This window comes from Balaenoptera physalus (genome assembly GCF_965194825.1).
Source record: "Balaenoptera physalus genome assembly, chromosome: 12".
Lineage (NCBI taxonomy): Eukaryota > Metazoa > Chordata > Mammalia > Artiodactyla > Balaenopteridae > Balaenoptera > Balaenoptera physalus.
The window spans coordinates 45,115,217-45,128,233 of record NC_138897.1 but is presented as its reverse complement, the minus strand read 5'-3'; the positions used below and the strand labels follow the sequence as shown (position 1 = coordinate 45,128,233).

At 35.4% G+C, this 13,017-nt stretch overlaps 1 protein-coding gene and 1 pseudogene across 13 annotated transcripts in view; one reads left to right on the top strand and one right to left on the bottom strand.

Annotated features, from left to right (window-relative positions):
• Nucleotides 1-13,017, top strand: part of KIAA1328 — a 370,349-nt gene that overhangs the window by 64,482 nt on the left and 292,850 nt on the right. The window lies entirely within an intron of this gene.
• Nucleotides 1-13,017, bottom strand: part of LOC309639174 (large ribosomal subunit protein uL4 pseudogene) — a 470,274-nt pseudogene that overhangs the window by 334,823 nt on the left and 122,434 nt on the right. The window lies entirely within an intron of this gene.

Genomic DNA, 13,017 nt, shown 5'->3' with positions numbered 1-13,017 from the left:
AAGAGAAAACTGTTGGGTTTAGAATTAGAGAGAGGGTTATGTGTGTGTGAGTGTAAATATGTATAATTTCATTATTTGTAAGAAAGTAAAAATGGTGTTTTAACTTAAGAATTGTACTTTAGGGGATATGTGAGTTGAAATAAGCATATTTCTGAAGTTTGTTTTGACTGGGTAGATACTTATCTTTGGGTGTTTTTTGCAGTGACATTGGTATAAAAGAGAAGTGACTGTGCCTAAAGTTAGGATGCTGGATCTGCCAGCTAAAGGAGTACGTGAATGCTTAAAGGAACGATTGTCCTTATTGTCAGTAGCATCATTTACTTGATTTTTTTTTTTTTTTAGATTTTTTTTTTTTGATGTGGACCATTTTTTAAGTCTTTATTGAATTTGTTACAATATTGCTTCTGTTTTATGTTTTGGTTTCTTGGCCCCAAGGCATGTGGGATCTTAGCTCCCCGACCAGGGATTGAACCCACACCCCCTGCATTGGAAGGTAAAATCTTAACCCCTGGACCACCAGGGAAGTCCCCCATTTACTTGATTTTAATAAATTTTTTGAAGATTCTTTGAGTGTCAAAAATAATCATATATTGACAGTAACTATACCTTTGTGAAAACCAGGGAAATAGAAGCATAAAGATAAATGAATTCACTGGGAAAAAAAGCACAAAAAATAACTATAAAAATTGAGTTCTGAACTTGTGTTTTTCAAACAGTGGGAGTGCGTGATTGCAAATTAATAGAATCAGAATTCTCCGATTTGATTTGTGGAGTAGAACATTTGTTAGTTTTATGGGCCCCACAGTTCGAAAGGAGTACTTTTTCAATTTTTTTTTTTCTATATTTCTTTAGCATTTGAATAATCATCTTGGGCCTTCTCTTTTCTTTGTTTTCATTGACTTTATTGCGCTGGGTTGTCAACTCTCAGGCTACGCCCCCCACCTCTGTGATTTTCTTCTTGCTACTTTTCTCTCTTGGTTAAAATAGCACTGTTTAGTCAGAATTCACAACTGTGCTCAGCCAGTGTTAGTCTTTCACTTTGCAAAAGGAATAGTGACTCAGGACCCTAGCACTTTCAAGAAAAGGTGGACTAGGAATGCTTTTATTTGTAACAGAAGTTCACTTTACAGGGTCTATTTCTTTGCACATAACAATTCTGGAGATAAGTGGCCTCTGGCATTGGTTCAGTGGCTTAAAGTTTTCAGTGCTGGGTCCGTACAGTTCTCTTAGCTTCTTCTAATGGTTGCAGGATTCCAGGTTTCAAGATGGTTGCTCCAATTCCAGGTATTAACATTTGCATTAAGGCAGAAAGGGGAAGGAAGACGTTCTGGTAGTTGTGACTCCCTGTCCTTTTTCATAAATACATAAAATCTTTCCCAGGGCATTTCCCTCGACTCTGCCCCCCCAGCAGTCTTTCATGAGATATTTTTTGTCCTGAACTTTATCACATGGGCATGCTAATCTGCAAGGGAGGCTGAGGAAGTGAGCGTTTAGCTTATCCAATTTAGACAGTGGGAGGCAGCAGGGAAGGGGATTGGAAATGAAGTCAGCCTCCAACTCTGGTAACAGAAGTAGGGGAGATTGAAATCACTTTTTAAAAAATTTTTTTATAATTTTTATTTTTTTGCCTGCTCCATGTGGCATGTGGGATCTTAGTTCCCTGACCAGGGATTGAACCCATGCCCCCTGCATTGGGAGCACGGAGTCTTAACCACTGGACCGCCAGGGAAGTCCCTGAAATCACTTTTTAAATACAGAGGAGGTGGTGATACCTTGATCTTCCCGGAACAAGATAAATAAATAAATATTATGTCAAGTGGAATTGGGGTGAGTTGGAGAAATAAGGTGAGAGAGGGAGGAGGTAGCAGACAATTTAGAAATCCTGGCCACGGTTAGAGTGCGGCCTTGTTTATCTGTATGCTTAACAAAAACGTGTGGCTGTCTGATAAAGCAGAATTTAACTTTGGTGGACTGTTACATTTAGCACTCTTCTGGATCAAGATTAATTGTATTTAGTGTCGAAGCAGTCTGAACTCAGCATGGTTATGGACAGAATAGTTTCTTCTATCAGGGTGAATGTTAAGATACCCCCAGGTGACTGTAGTGACACAGTTTTTCCTGTTTTCGTAGAACATAGGTCAGCAAACTACTGCCATGGGCCAGATCGATCAGGGTGCCAGCTAAGTGCCGCCACACACATTCATTTATGTATCTTCTGTGGCTGTTCTTGCGCTACAGCTGCAAGTGGTGCAGTTGCAACAAAGACCCTGTGGCCTACATAGCCCGAAATATTTACTATCTGGCCCTCAGCAGAAAAGTTTGCTCGCCCCCATCTACCTTATAAGATTAAAGTAAAGGAAAAGGCATGTAAATAAGTCAAAGACTTAGACATGTGTTGTAGTTAGACCTATTTTGCATTTGGTGTAAAAGGATTTGATTTGAGCATTTATTATTATTATTGTGAGTGAAGATTGGAGTAAATGTTAGACCATGTTCAAAAATTAAAATGGTTTAGTTAGTATAATTGGTTTAAGATTTTTTGAATCACCTAAAGATAAGTGGTATTCGTAGAACTTGTCAAAGAAAAGAGAATGGAAGATATGATTAAAAAACAGTGACATCCATGGTTTGTATTCCAAGTAGACTGCTCAAGTACAAATCTCCTTTACCAGTATAAACTTGTCAAAGGTTAATATAGATGATTTTATAGTACATAAAACTCTGTAAAACTTAGAAACATAAAACAAGGATATGATTTAAAACAATACAGTTTTAACTACAGATACATTAACCTCTCGTACATGAATGATTCAGACTCATATACATGAAATCAGATAATTTCAAATTATTTTAAAGCCTGTTTCTGTGTGAGGAACTATATGGATTCTGATTTTTGGCATTTTAAAGGTGTGTTATCCTAATTTATGGGTGTTTTGTTTTTAAAGTTCTAATAACGGGATTTATTGATCAACTGTACGAACCCAGACCAGTCCAGTACCTTAGTAGAAAAGAGTAAAGATATTTTACATATTTGCATTTGGATCAGGCTTCTGAAGGATTTGTTCTTACACTAAGTAGAGAATTTATTACTAAAACATAAAAATCCTTGGTAGTTTTCAGTCTTTGAACAAAGAAAGCTTATTTCTTGAGAAATTAACTACATAAATGAATACGCCATTTACAAAGTCAAGCAATCTGATGAACCTAGTAGATGTTTGCCTAGCTTAATGGGTATGAATGGAGAGAGAAATCTGAAATGTAGAGAGAAATATGCCCAATAGGAATAATTCTAAAACATGTTAGCATGTAATAGTATAAGACACAGAGGATGTAGCCATTACAAAAGTTGATTAATGTTTGAGCTGATTGTATTTCCAGAACATAGGTCTCAGGTCAGGATGGTATCAAAAGCTTACAGAAGGAAAGTAAAGTTTGATATTTTCTGATTTCACTGTTTTAACTGACAGAGCAAGGGAAGTGACAGAGAAGAAAGCACAATGGGCTTTAGAGTCAAAATTGTTTCAGCACTGCCTAGCTGTCTGACCTTGGGAATGCTACTGAACTTTTCTAAGTCTCTTTTTTTCATCTATAATATATGGATAGCTAATAATGCCTGTTTTGCAGGCTTGTTGAAATTTGGCAGACTCTTTACGTTGTGTGTGTAAAGAATCTAGCAGTGTTTCTTCTTTGGGACACTGAAAAAACGATAGCAATTCTCGTTATTACTACTATATGGATGAAAGATGAGTTGACTAGCTTCTCCGTTTCTCACTTCTGTGCCTTTCTTCAGTGGGGTTTTGATGGTTTTCATTAGGTTAAGCAGGTGCTTAGGCTGCTTAGAGGCCCAGTAGGAGAGTGAAATTGATCTGTTCTCTGCTTTATCTTCTATTTCTATGAAAGGGGAAACCTTTCTGCATCATATATACCAGTTAGGTGCTCATTGAGAATAAACCAGGTCTTACTTTCCTCTCCCAGAAACCAGACTGACAGAAATGTTTGTTTTTTTCTCCTTCTGGTCTGTTTCCATTGTCTCTCTGATTGAGACTTAGTAAATTGAAGAGGTTTAGAGGTACTTAGAGCTTAGATCCTCAAGCGCATTGCATCAGAGGTTGTTTTAGAAACCTTGCTCTAGGAAGAAAGAATTTTAAAGGAACCAACCTTAACCTTTTTGAGGAATGTTTTAGAATGAGCCAAAGGTCTCAGTATGTCTGTGCTGAAATTAGACTAGAAAAAATTCACAAGAATTTAATCTAATTATGTAAAAAGAAGTCATCTGTTCAAATAGCAATAATACTTAAGAGGTATTCAAAGCTTTCTACTTAACTATATACATCTCTGCTACATGAGCCGAACTACCACGATCTGATAGACTTTTACCAAGAATAGGAACCATACTGTGGGAAGCTCTATCATAGATCTGGATGCAGTGGTCTTGGGTGGGTAGGCAGGGTGGGAAAAGATAGTAAATAGAAATAAGTTTCATGAGAAAGGAAATGAATTTCAGAAGAAAGGGTACGTCTTCCCTTTCTTTTATTTATTTATTTATTTATTATTTTTGGCTGTGTTGGGTTTTCGTTTCTCTGCGAGGGCGAGCAGGGACCACTCTTCATGGCGGTGCGCGGGCCTCTTACTGTCGCGGCCTCCCCCGTTGCGGAGCACAGGCTCCAGACGCTCAGGCTCAGTAGTTGTGGCTCACGGGCTTAGTTGCTCCGCGGCATGTGGGATCTTCCCAGACCAGGGCTCGAACCCGTGTCCCCTGCATTGGCAGGCAGATTCTTAACCACTGCGCCACCAGGGAAGCCCCACCTCTTCCCTTTCTAATTAATCTTTCTGATCCTTCATAAGAAAAGGCAGGAGATTCTCCAGTCTTGGAAATTGTTTGGGGAGAATTAAAAATCTAAACTTAGTGAAGAAGCCTATAGGCAGAGGAGAGGGTATTGTGGTGTCTGGCAATGTGGTATACGAATATAGCAAAATATGTTGCCCAACACCTTATCAGCCTTTTTGTTTTGAATAAATATTGGGTTTTTGTTTTTTTATGTTTACAAATTGAATTTTATGGTGGTAGGATATATTCTGTGCACATGGATAGTCAGTTTATTCCATTTAACAAGTGCTAGACAATATTGTTTTACTAATCTAATAACTATCTCTAGTACTGTAGAAGTTGTGCTTTTGGGGCCATTTTATTTGCTCTGTGATGCTGTATAGCTTTAGCAGGTTTTGGACCATTATTATTGTATATTATCCTGGAATGTCATTATAAATCATAATAACAGATTAAATAACCCTTCACATTTGTATTACAAAGAAATAAGCATGCGTAAGGAAAGAACTAGTTATTACTAGTATTATTGTTGCCTAAGCTGTTCTTTTTATTTATTTATTTATTTATTTATTTTTGGCTGTGTTGGGTCTTCGTTGCTGCGTGCAGGCTTTCTCTAGTTGCGGCGAGCAGGGGCTACTTTTTGTTGCGGTGCGTGGGCTTCTTGTTGTGGTGGCTTCTTTTGTTGCGGCGCACAGGCTCTAGAGCGCGGACTTCAGGAGTTGTGGCGCACGGGCTTAGTTGCTCCGTGGCATGTGGGACCTTCCTGGACCAGGGCTTGAACCCATGTCCCCTGCATTGGCAGGCGGACTCCCAACCACCACGCCACCAGGGAAGTCCCCTTAAGCTGTTCTTAAAGATTATGTTGTTCTCTTAAAAATACTTAGATATTAATGCTAACTGAAGGGAGAAATTGATGATAAATGCTTGCAGAATTTAAAAAAATACATTAAAATTTTATCCATATACAACTTCATTTCAATAAGCCTTTAGGGTTTAAGTTACTCTGTGGTAGTGAGTTATATTTACACTTTACTTTTCTGGAACTCATCCAAGAATAAGAATAAAAAGAAGTACTCCTCACCTGCTCTGGTCCCCTATATATGCACTTTTCTTATATGAAAATTCCTGGGGTTGTCAAATGTATAATAATAAACTCATTATCTGGTATCTAGTTTGTAAGTCCATTGCAGATTAGAAGTAGAAAATTAGAAGTAGGGAAAGGAGCTACAGTGAGAATATTGAAGCTGATAGGAGAGTCAGCTATTAAAACTATTAAAAATGACATAAAAACTGAAAATGCACAGCAGTCTAGAGCTTCTCCCCACCTAGATATATCTCAAGGCCATCATATATTAAATGAAGTACCGTACTTAACATTCATAATGATGATTCTGAGGCATCAAAATAATGCTAAATTGTTTTTATCCCATTATCTTTTCTTGGTACTTCTAGTACTTCTGTTAGTAAGACATCTTACATTTGTGTGTTGGTTTTCTATTTACAGAGCACCTTCGCTTATACTTTTTAATCTTCACAATAACCTGATTAAGTTAGGTGAGGCAGATACTCATATCCTTATTTTACAGATAAAGATACAGGTCTGGAGAGGTAACTGAAATAGCCCATTGCAGAGTTAAGAGTGAAATCTTTTGATACCAACTGTCTTTACACCAAATTATTTCTGCAGTAGTGAATGATACAAATATCAATAAGCCTTACTTTTCTAACCTGCTTTATAGTTAAAGCACAATTTTATCAAAAAATTATATTTTACAGTGCTTTTTATCCAAAGTTGGTTAAAAAAAATGGGAGGGGGGGGTGTTACTTAATAGAGTGTAACCTAATTATCCAGAAATCCAGGTATGTAGAATGTTCCTGAGATTCACTTGTATTTTGGCTTTTCTATTCAGTCACCAAGTCTTTATCATTTTTCCCTCTGAAATGTTATTCTGAACCCATTATCTTTTTTTTTTTTAATTTTTATTGGGGTATAATTGATTTACAATGTTGTGTTAGTTTCAGGTGTACAGCAAAGTGAATCTGTTGGACATACACATATATCCACTCTTTTTTAGCTTCTTTTCCCATATAGGCCATTACAGAGTATTGAGTAGAGTTCCCTGTGCTATACAGTAGGTCCTTATTAGTTATCTATTTTATATATAGTAGTGTATTTTATATGTGTCAATCCCAATCTTCCAATTTTTCCCTCCCCCTGCTTACTCCCCAGTAACCATAAGTTTATTTTTCACATCTATCACTCTGTTTCTGTTCTGTAGATGAGTTCATTTGTAGCCTTTTTGTAGATTTCACATGTGATTTCACAAGTGATATCATATGATATTTGTCTCTGTCTGACTTACTTCACTCAGCATGAGAATCTGTAGGTTCATCCATATTGCTGCAAATGGCATTATTTTGTTCTTTTTTTATGGCTGAGTAATATACCATTGTATATATGGATAAAGAAGTTGTGAACCCATTGTCTTTTGCTGTTTTCACTGACACTTCACTGCATTCCTGTGTAGTATCCTTTTGCCCGTCTCCATTATCTACAGCCGCCCTTTGATTGACTTCATTTCATCACTGTTGCCAGATTAATCTTTCTTGAGGATTATTTTTATCACATCACTTGTCTTTTTAATAACTTGCCTTGGCTTCTTATGGCCTAAAATATCGAATGCGTGTTCTTAATTTTGACGTTTAAGCCCTCTGTTACTGATATCACATAACACATGTGACCTTCAGTTTTATGACTCCCTTGTGTGGTACCTACATACTAGGTAGGAAAAATTCATTAGTTTTTCCTACTTATTACAGTTTATTTCTATTTCTTTGTCATTGTTCCTTTTGCTAGTTTTCTTTGAGACTTCAGGACATTTTTCTGAATTTTTTAAAATAGTGTTTGACTCTTAGAACTCTTCAAGCATTCATACCTATACCAACTGCCCTAACTTGTGCATCTTGTGCTTCCTTGGGCAACTGTAGTGCTCTTTCAGTAGTACTGGATTTTGAGTAAGAAAATTTACGTCAGTCTTGGATCAGCTAATTTATACCTTTGTGACTTTACACAGTCATTGAACGCAAGACCATTTCAATTTCATTTTAGAAGAATAAGCCAATTCAGTTGCTTTAGACTTGAGTAGTAGAGAAAATGAAGGCTGTGAAGAAAAGGAGATATTATCTAGCCAAAGGGTATCTATATTTGAAGAAATGTTTTCTGTTTTGTTTTAAGGCTGGAAAAGAATGTTGAGTATATTTATATGTTGAAACAAATGTGCTAGGAAATGATTAAGATCTGCTTTCCATCTCATAGTACCTTTTCTGATTTTTAGTTTTTCTTCTGTGAAAATGAAACAAGTCTTAAAGAAATCTTGATAAATATATCTAACTGTTAAACTTAGATGCTTTGGAATATTAAGATATAAGATTGTGCTTTTCAACCACTTTGCCCTCTATTCTGGGCTTAGCAAGGTTCATTTGTTTATGTATGTATGTGTTTGTTATTTTAGTGTTTGCTATGGACTGAATTTTGTCCCTCCAAAATTCGTGTGTTGAAGCCCTAACACCTCCCTTCCTCCCCCAATGTAACTATCTGGAGAAGGGTTTTTAGGAGGTAATTAAGGTTAAATGAGGTCATATGGATGAGGCCCTAATCCAATAGGACTGTGGCCTTATAAGAAGAGATAGAGGGAGCTCTCTCTCTCTCCCTCCCTTCTCTGCATCCCCCACATGTGAGGACACAGTGGCCATCTGAAAGCCAGGAAGAGAGCTCTCACCAGAAACCAAATCCTTTGAGACCTTGATTGGACTTTCCAGCCTCTAGAACCATGAGAAAATAAATTTCTGTTTTAAGCCACCCAGTCTATGGTATTTTGTCAGCCTGAGCAGATTTAGACAGTATTTAATATGTACTTAGTTCTTTGGTATTTTTATTCTGTGTATATGTTGAAAAAGCCTTTCAGTGTATCCGTAGAAGGGTAATGTTTCCAAATTTCTAAATAATTAGTGTGGTTTCAGATATCATTCTCTGATAGTTTTCCTTTATTTTCAGTCTCCTGGTTGGGTATTATTGAACTTTGAACACTAATTTTTAAGATATTATTTTGTATTTTTTAATGAGATTTGCTTTTAAGGATTTTTCTGCCTTATTGTTTGAGATCCTTTTAATATCTGTGGTGTACCATTTTATAATAAAACAAATAGCTTTACTTTCCAGGTTTGGTTTTGAAAGTGTTTTGATTTCTTTGACTTGCTAAAGGCTCTAGATGTGGAGCCTGAGCACCCCCAGAGAGCAATTTCTGTGTTGCTTTATAGTAAGTGACACTGGAATTCAAATAGATGTGGATTGGGGCTTCTAAACTAGCCCTAGTAGCTAAAGTATTCACTTGTTTTTGATGCCCACATGTAAATAAGCTTAAGCAGACTGAAATTCAAAAAATTTATTTTCTACATTTCTGTTTAATTAAATTTGTTTTTAGTAATAGTTCTGCACTGGATAAACGGTAGTTAATCTGTTTAGCATAATTTAAAATTACTTTGGGAAGTTTCAACAGTTCTTGCATGAAGAAATAGACTTTTGATAAATCAATTCCATAATAATTATTGTTGAGGAGATTTCATTATTTCATTTAGCCTTTTACATTACTGATCTTCTTTAAAGGGCTGTTCTGACGTAATCTCTTCAGCTAAATCCATTTGCCATACCACAGCTTGTAATTGCTTTAGATTTGAAGAATATGATGAATGACTTTATTATTGACCAGTAGCAAATTTGTCGTAAGTGTTCTTAACCTCAGTATGGCCTTCACTTTTGAATAGTTAAATGATTCAGATGGTGATATTCTCACCTCGGTTATAGACTTATACAATAACATTTCCTTTTTTAATTTTTATACTTATGCCCAAGATTTTACATTTCCAACTCTAATTTTTCAGATGTAGTAAGTCTAATTATGGTATAGTCATGTAATGAACAAAAATTAACTGAATATCTGAAATGGATCTCCCTATAGATAAGATGGTAAGGATTGTCACCTTCTCCCAATTTCATTACCTTTTGTTAATACAGAAATCCCAGGCTGTTCAACTCTTTTCCTGAATGCTCAGCCTGGTGAAAAATGGAGAAAGAACCCTTCCTAACAGAAGTCTTACACGTTCCTTGAATTTCTAAATAAATATGACCTAGAAAACTCAAATATCTAAAGATGATATTTGTTTATCTTCCAATTGGTGTTCCAGTTGGTCAGTTTTTCTAATAGTAGTTATAAAGTGTGTCTTATTTTTTGGCCATACCTTTAGAAGACCTTTATCTACACAAAGGCTGATAAACACAGGAAAAATGGCAACAGGCAAAGGAGGGAATAAGAAAGAGATGAAACCAATAGAAAAGAAGGTTAGAAATAATAGAAATAACCCTAATGAGAAATTTGTACTAGAGAAAGTTTGACAATTGAGAAGAGAGCCTAGGATATGGTGATAGAAGAGAATAGTTATTAGCTGAGTGCCGGGAAGAGTTGCCAGATAGCTACCTCTGTCTCACATAATAACCCCAAGGCATCCGTGTGCCAGGCTAAAGTATAAGGACTAGTTTAACAGTCTAGAGGCAAAGGGAGTGAGAGAAGGTTTTAGTGTGATGGTAAGTGTAATCATTTAGAGATATCACAGCCTTTATAAGTATATTCTTCATATAGTATTATACAGTAATTTGAGATGGCAGAGAAGTGCTTTATGCTGCTAAGACAGCTTTTTTATCTTTATTAAGTAAAAAATCTATATGAACAGTTCTTTTGTAAACTTTTAGTTAATTAGCAATTGGGTGTCTTAAATATGACTTATATCAATATGTGACATAATAAAAACACTGTAGTATTTTGGAAAGAACACGAAAATCATAAACTTGAAATCTTGACTTCGTTTTACCTTTAAACTAGCTATATGACCTTGGATAAACTAACCTCTGCAAGTCTGAATTTTATCGTATTTAACATGTTAATAATATCTGAACTGTTTACCACAAAAGGTGATCAAAACTGTAAAAGTTCGATAAAAATTTGAAGTCTACAAAAATATTTTCTCTCCCTGAAAAAGTTTACAACATACAAATAGATATGAAGATATATTTGATAAATCATTTTATTTTTATTCTTTATTATATTCCCTCACACATTTAAAATGTTATCATTTCAAGCATGCTGTGAATTTAAATAAGCCTCTTTTTGTACCAAAGCAAATGCTATTATAATTCTTTTACAAGTAATCATATATTTTATTTTGTTTTTTATTAAAGTAATGTTGATTTATAACATTATATGTTTCATCTGTACAACATTATATTTCTACTTCTATATACCCTACAATGTGCTCATCACCAAAATTTATTTACCATTCATCACCGTACAGTTGATCCCCTTTACCCATTTTGCCCTTCTCCCTACCCCCATTCCTCTCTGGTAACCACTACTCTGTTTTCTGTATCTACATGTCTGTTTTTGTTTGGTTGGTTTGTTCATTTATTTTATTCTTTGTTTATTATTTTTTTTTGTTTGTTTGTTTATTATTTTTTTATGTTCCACATATAAGCAACATCCCATGGTATTTTCCTTTCTCTGTCTGACTTATTTCACTTAGCATAATACCCTCAGGGTCCATCGATGTTATTGCAGATGGCAAGATTTCATCTTTTTTTTAATGGCTGAGTAGTATTCCTATATATATATATATATATATATATATATATGTATATATATATCTCATATCTTCTTTATTCATCTGTTCATGGGTACTAAGGTTGTTTCCATATCTTGGCAATTGTAAATAATGCTGAAATGAACATGGGGGTGCAGATATCTTTTTGGATTAGTGTTTTCATATTCTTTGGATAAATACCCAGAAGTGGACTAGTGAATCATATGGTAGTTCTAGTCTTAATTTTTTTTTGAGGAATCTCCATACTGTCTTCCATAGTGCCTACACCAATTTACATTCCCACTAACAGTTTATGAAGGTCCCCTTTTCTCCACATCCTCTCCAACACTTGTTATTTGATAGGGATTACATTGAACCTGTAGACTGCTTTAGGTAATGAGGACATTTGACAATGTTAATTCTTCCAAGCTAGGAGCATGGAATATCTTTCCATTTATATGTGTCTTCTTCAGTTTCTTTCAATAATGTCATATAGTTTTCAGTGTACAAGTCTTTCACCTCTTGGTTAAATTTATTCCTAGGTATTTTATTGTATTTGTTGCACTTATTAATGGGATTGTTTTCTTAATTTCTCCCTCTGCTAGCTCATTGTTGGCATGTAGAAATGCAATGGATTTATGTTCCATTCTTTTCCTCTTCACCGTTTACGTTTTTGTCGTCTTAAATTATCCCTTTTTATGTTGTGGGTTTGTTACCAAATGGAGATAGCTGTAGTTATTCTTTTACTTTCTTTTTTTCCCCTTTAACATTTATACTATAATAAAGTGTTTAAAATCTATTCTGATAGATGCAATTTTCCAGTTCTGTCTATTTATCACCTCGCTCAAAGTTTTGTATACTTTTTCCATTTTGTTTCTGGTAGGAGTGTTTTTGTTTTGTTCCTGTCAACATCTCTTGTAAGACAGGTCGAGTGTTGATGACCTCCCTCAGCTTTTGTTTGTCTGGGAAAGTCTTTATTTCTCCTTCATATCTGAATGATAATTTTGCTGAGTAGAGTATTCTTGGGTGACAGGTTTTATCTTTCAGTATTTTGAGAGTGTCATTTTACTCCCTCCTGGCCTGTAGGGTTTCTGCTAAGAAATCTGCTGATAGCCTAATAGGGGTTTCTTTGTAGGTTATCATCCTTTTTTCCCTGGCTGCCTTGAAAATTCTTTGTCATTGACTTTTGACAATTTTTTTATATTTCTGGTAGAAGGTCTTTTTGCATTGAGGTAATTAGATGTTCTCTTAGCTTCATGGACTTGTATATCCAGTTTCTTTCCCAAGTCTGGGAGGTTCTCAGCTATAATTTCTTTAAATAAACTGTACTCCCTTCTCCCTCTCTTCTCCTTCTGGGATACCCATTATCCTAATGTTGCCCTTTCTTAAAGAGATGAACAGCTCTCATAGGATTTCCTTTTTTTTTTTTTTTTACATCTTATTTCTCTTTCCTTTTCTATTTGTATCATTTCTATATTTCATCTTCCAGCTCACTAACTCTC